Source organism: Hevea brasiliensis, chromosome 10, assembly GCF_030052815.1.
Source record: "Hevea brasiliensis isolate MT/VB/25A 57/8 chromosome 10, ASM3005281v1, whole genome shotgun sequence".
Classification (NCBI taxonomy): Eukaryota; Viridiplantae; Streptophyta; class Magnoliopsida; order Malpighiales; family Euphorbiaceae; genus Hevea; species Hevea brasiliensis.
This window is the reverse complement of record NC_079502.1, coordinates 52,860,974-52,867,181: the sequence shown is the minus strand read 5'-3', so window position 1 is coordinate 52,867,181 and position 6,208 is coordinate 52,860,974.

Here is a 6,208-nt window from a genome sequence, read left to right as displayed (position 1 = left end):
GCTCATCCTTATTTTTGATAAAACCAAAGGATTTAATGGCTTCATCAAAACGGATGTTCCAACTCCTCGAAGCTTGTTTCAACCCATAAATGGATCGCTTTAGCGTGCACACCTTGCAACCATCTTGGGATTCAAAACCCCTAAGTTGTTCCATGAAAATGTTTTCTTCAATGTATCCATTGAGAAAAGCTGTTTTGACATCCATCTACCAAATCTCATAATCATAGTATGCAGCTATTGCTAATAAAATCCTAATTGATTTAAGCATGGCAACAGGCAAGAAAGTCTCCTCATAGTCGACTCCTTACCTTTGGCGAAACCCTTTTGCTACTAGCCTTGTCTTATAGGTCTCTACCTTTCCATCAGAACCAATTTTCTTCTTGAAAACCCATTTGTTCCCTATAGGTACAATACCTTCAGGTGGGTTAACAAGATCCCAAACTTGATTCTTATAAATTGAATCAATCTCGGATTTCATAGCATCAATCCATTTTGAAGAGTCTATATCTGATATAGCTTCTTCATAGGTAAGTGGATCATCTCCATGATCTACTTCTTCATGAGTAGACAACTCTTGTTCTTCTTCATGAAGGAAACCATATCTCACTGGTGGGTGAGATACCTTGGTCGTTCTACGAGGAACAGCTGTAGATGTTTCATCAATGGATATAGGTTGAGTAGATGGATCTATATATCCTTCTGATCTGTTGATTGGTCAGAATTCTCCAATTCTAACTCTATTTGCCTTTTTTTGCCTCCTTCTTGAACAAACTATTGTTCAAGAAATGTGACATCTCTACTTATCACAACCTTTTGTGAAGTAGGCAAATAAAAATCCAACAGATCGACCTTTTTCTGATCTGGTCTCCAATTTATCAGTGTTCAGATTTTTTATATAAGTTGGACAACCTTAAATCTTAACATGCTTAAGACTTGGTTTTCTTCCATGCCATATCTCATAAGGTGTGGAAGAAATTGATATTGATGGAATCCTATTCAGAATATACAGAGCTGATTCTAATGCAAATCCCCAAAAGGAGATTGGCATATCAGTATAGCTCATCATACTACGTACCATATCCAATAGGGTACGATTTCTCCTTTCAGATACACCATTCAGCTGTGGCGTTCCTTGAGGAGTCAGCTGAGAAACAATGCCATGCTCTCTCAAGTATTCATCAAATTCAGTACTTAAAAATTCACCTCCACGATCTGATCGAAGAGCTTTAATACTCTTTCCTGATTGATTTTCTACTTCAGATTTAAATTCTTTAAACTTTTCAAAGGATTCGTGTTTGTATTTCATCAAATACAAATACCCAAATCTTGATTTATCATCAGTAAAGGTAATAAAATAATGAAAGCCCCCTCTAGCCACTTCTTTAAATGGACCACATACATCACTATGTATTAGCTCCAAAATATTTTTAGCTCTTAGCCCTTGTCCAACAAAGGGTGATCTAGTCATTTTGCCCTGAAGGCAAGATTCACAAGTTGGAGTAGGCTCAGAGCCCAATGAGGATTGAATTCCCATTTTCTCCAATTTTGCAATCCTATCTTCTGCAATATGACATAACCTTAAGTGCTAAATATATTTTGAACTTCAGTTGGTTTTCACCATGGCATTGCATTCATTTAGATTACTATACTCTGGCCAGTGGAAACACTTTCTTACTAGCAATGGAAACACTTTCCTGTTGGCAATGGAAATACTTTCCTGTGCCTCCATCAGCTTTAGTCTTCCTTTTCTATTTACCTATTTTCTTGAAAGGACCAGGAATCTGAGGTTTCTTTTTCTTACTGCCCTTCTTCTTGTTGGACTTTCCAGCAGAAGAAGATGCAATCAAAGCTACCTCTTTTCCTTTATTGCCCTGCATATTCTTTTGGGCAATAACCAGCATGTTGAGTAAACCAGCTAAGGTGCATTCTTGTTGAGTCATATGGAAATTTGTCACAAAATTCCCAAAAGACTCAAGAAGGGACTAAAGGATCAAATCCGTTTGTAGTTGGAAATCTATGTTGAAGTCAAGATGTTCCAACTGCTCAATCAGCCAAATCATCTTATGGACATAATCCCCAATATTCTGTCCCTTAGACATCCTCATACGGAATAGCTGTCTAGATATCTCATACCTAACATTCCTGCTGTGCTCAACATACAACTCTTATAGGTGAAGGAGGACCTCACTCACACTCAACATGTTCTCATGTTGCTTTTGTAACTCATTACTCATGGAAGCAAGCATGTAACACTTAGCTCTCATATCATGCTCCTTCCACTTATCCAAAGTTTCATGTTCCTCTTGTGTGGCCTCTGGAGGTAAGGGACCAGGAACATTTGAATCTATAACATATCCTATATGTTCAAGGTTCAGGACAAGTTTCAAATTTCTTAGCCAATCAGACAGATTAGGTCCTGTCAACCTATTGCGATCAAGTATGCTTATAAGGATATTGGATGGTGGTGGTTGTTCTGTGCTCATTTTTATCAAAAAATTAACTGCAGAAAATAACCAGATTAATTAGTAAATGCATCATGTAATTAACCAAAATAATTATGGTCTTTTAATCAAATTGGTCCTCCCACCAACTTAGCGAATCCTACACTTCCAAAGTAGAAAATGGAAATCCTAGTTGGATGGATTTCTAGTGGGTGATTGAATTCTTATAATTCTATTGATCATCCTCAGGTACATCCATTATTGGAATTACAATAAACTATAAGTGAGCAACTCCTTGCCCATCACATCTCATGTGAGGTTTAATCCTTTACTGTAACACCCTCTTATAGCAACTCCGTACATTTTACTGTTCCGGTGACCATTATTGGTCTGGACAGTTAGAATGTCCGGAAAAATATTTAAACTAAAGTGAGGAACTATAATTAACTCAAATATTAATAAGAAAAGTTTAGGAAAAATTTTAAAAATAAAATACAACCAAGTTAAATGGGCCGGTGCCCCAGCGATGGGTAACCTAGTGAGAAGTTGCGGTTCTCGCAACTAAGAGCCCTAGACCCGGGGGAAAAATTATAAAATAATTTCTAGAACTCCAGAGAAGGGTTATTGAGGTTCTTATGGCATTAGAATGCCAAGAAAATACTTAGAAAAAATTTTCAATCGGTACAGACAATTTTGGCCCGTTAAGCCAAATGGAGGGTATTTTGGTCATTTTGCCTTCAGAGGTGATTTTTGGCCGACTTGTCCAGTTAAGTAAATAATTATTATGACATAAAATGTGAATAAATATTACTAAAAATTGAATTGAAAATGAGTAGAAAAGAAAAGAAAAAAAATGAATTAAATGGGAATTTATGACATCACATGATGTCATTAGTGTGCCTTCACCCAATTACATGGTGACACATGGCATAACTTTATTTAAAATAGACTTAATGGGCTGGAAATGGAAGAAAAATCAGAATTCCCTTTCTTCTTCATTTCCTTGCCGTAAACCATTCTTCCCTAACCTCCATGGACAAGCTTTTTCAAGCTTAATTTTCCCTAGCTTCCACACCATAAAAGCCCTAGTTGTCTTCTCAAAAAATTCACCCCACACCTTGAGGAAGCTTTGGGCAGCAAAATTTTGAAAAAAAATTAAAGTTTTGGTTGGCTTGGATTTGAGCTAAAAGAGGTTAGTAACTTAAACTTATGTTTCTCTTCAAATTTATGTTGAGTAAGTATAAATGAGTGTAAATTACAAAGAAAAATTGTTGAATACCAATTGTATGTAAACCCTAAATTTTTGGCAGCCATGGTTAGGGTTTGTTTATGATGATTTAATGAAGTTAAAAGGTTATTATGGCTGCCCTTAATGTTCATTTTTTAAGTGGATTGAAGAAATGCAATGAAAATGCATGAATGGTGATGTTTGAGTTAGGGTTTGGGGTGGAGAAATGGGACTTTGTCCATGTGATGATGAAAATTGGTATTAATGGCCAATTAGTGACCATTTAGTTCTGTTTAAACCAAAAATGAAGTGTGTTGAGTGATGGGATTTAGGTTTAGTGTGGCTGCCCTAGGTGACCTGCAGAATTGGACATGAGTCTAGCGGGTTTGGGCAGCCATAACTTGAATTGTAGAGGTTCAATTGGTGTTTGGCCAATTGGACATGCAATTAGACACATAATGGCACAACTTTGGTGAAGAAACCATGCCCATAAGACCAAACCAAGTGGACTAAAAGCTTGCCCCAATCTGGGTGACCTGCAATCTGTTTCTGCATAATGACCAAATGAATAGTATTTGGTCATTTGGCCATAACTCAGTGTAGAATGGTCCAATTGACCTGAAATTTTACCCACAACAAGCTGAGATATAGACCAACAACTTTCATATGGAAACCTAACCCAAATTATGACCAGAACCTATCCAACAAGTGAGTTGAAGTCACTGTTCACTGCACTGTAGATATGGTCCGTCCAGAAAAATTTCAATCCGGCCAGTTGTGGTTTTTGGACCATAACTTGAGCTACAAAACTCCAAATGGAGTGATTAAAAATAAGAAATTCAACTAGACAAAATAAGGAACAACTTTTATGTTTATCATTTTTCCAAATTCCCACTGCAACAATAACTAATAGAACAGTAAACCCAAAGCTTGAAAACTGAAAATTCTGTCCAATTCACATTAAGCTTAGAGATAGTATTGGCAACCAATACCAACAAGTTTAAAATACAAAATGTGGTATGTTGATGATATTTAAACTAATTTACCTATTTCTAATGCAAAAGTCAACATTTTGGTTGACCAATAAAATGAATAGTAATAATAAAAATTCAATTTCAAAGAATTACATAAATGAAAAATGTTAAATGCCCTAGTAGGCCTAATGTGATTGGTTTGGATAGGTTGGCATGCCAATAGGGTTCTGTCGCAATGGATTTTGCGGTCGCCTGGACGATCACTCACCGAAGTGGGAAAGAGTGAGGAGTCGCCACCTTAGTTTTGAGGGAAACTAAAGAAAACCATTTGAGAAGTTAAATTAAAAATGAAACCACTTCAAAACAGAGATTCTAAGTTCGGGGTCCGTAAACGGGTGGGGAAGGTGTTAGGCACCCCACCTCGTCCCTTAATAAGGGTAAGTAGATTTAATTCTGCGTCCTTTATAAATTAGTTAGGAGGGCTTAGACGGCAATGTTAATCCTTTTGGTAGAAGGAATATTTGATTTTTCACTAAATTTGGATCACCCAGATACATAAGTAAATGAGACAACCTTAGTGAACGGGTGTGAGAATCGGATAAGAACTCTCCTCCGATTTCTTTTAAGTTGTTTATTAAAATTTTGAGGGGAGACCGGATAAGAACCCTCCTCCGATCTCCTTTAGAGTTATTTATTAAAATTTTGGGGGGAGACCGGATAAGAACCCTCCTCCGATCTCTTTTAAGTTATTTATTAAAATTTTGAGGGGAGACCGGATAAGAACCCTCCTCCGATCTCCTTTAGAGTTATTTATTAATGTTTTGAGTTGAGACCGGATAAGAACTCTCCTCCGATCCCTATTTAATGTTTATTAAAATTTTGAAGGGAGACCGGATAAGAACTCTCCTCCGATCTCTTTTTACGTTTATTTAAATTTTGGATTGAGACCGGACAAGAACCCTCTTCCGATCTCTTTCAGATTAACAGGAGCCTGGAAGGGATTTCTCCGATCTCCCGGATTTTTAATTTCAACTACATGACATAAGAACCTAAAGCTAAGGATTCTGGCGTTCTAAGATGCTGGGGATAAGGCTTCTCGATATCTTTTGACTAGATAGGGAAAACTAGACTTGATTTACCGACCTTCCATGCGTTCATTTTACCAATATCTATTAATGACCGATCTACTCTGTTTCGTTTACTTTGGTCTTATTCCATTTTATGACATCTTTGTCGAATTGCTGTTTACGTCAGCCTAATAGTTTGGCTATCTTCCTGACGTGTTATTCATGTTCTCTCTTTTAAAAGAGACCCCTAAGTTGCAGTTACCTATGTTTACCCAACCACTTACATACTACTAGGAATTAGAAAACTTGCTTTCAAAAAAGATGAAGATTAACAAAAATGAACTAATCACTAAATAGATGGTTTGGGAGTGTCATTCTTTGGGGATCGTTTGTGCAAAAATAGTCTTGAAGAAAGTTGCAGATGTAAGAAGAACACAGGAAAATGCGGAAAGTAAATGCAGACACTTGATAAAACAGTGATATGAGCTCTTACAGTAA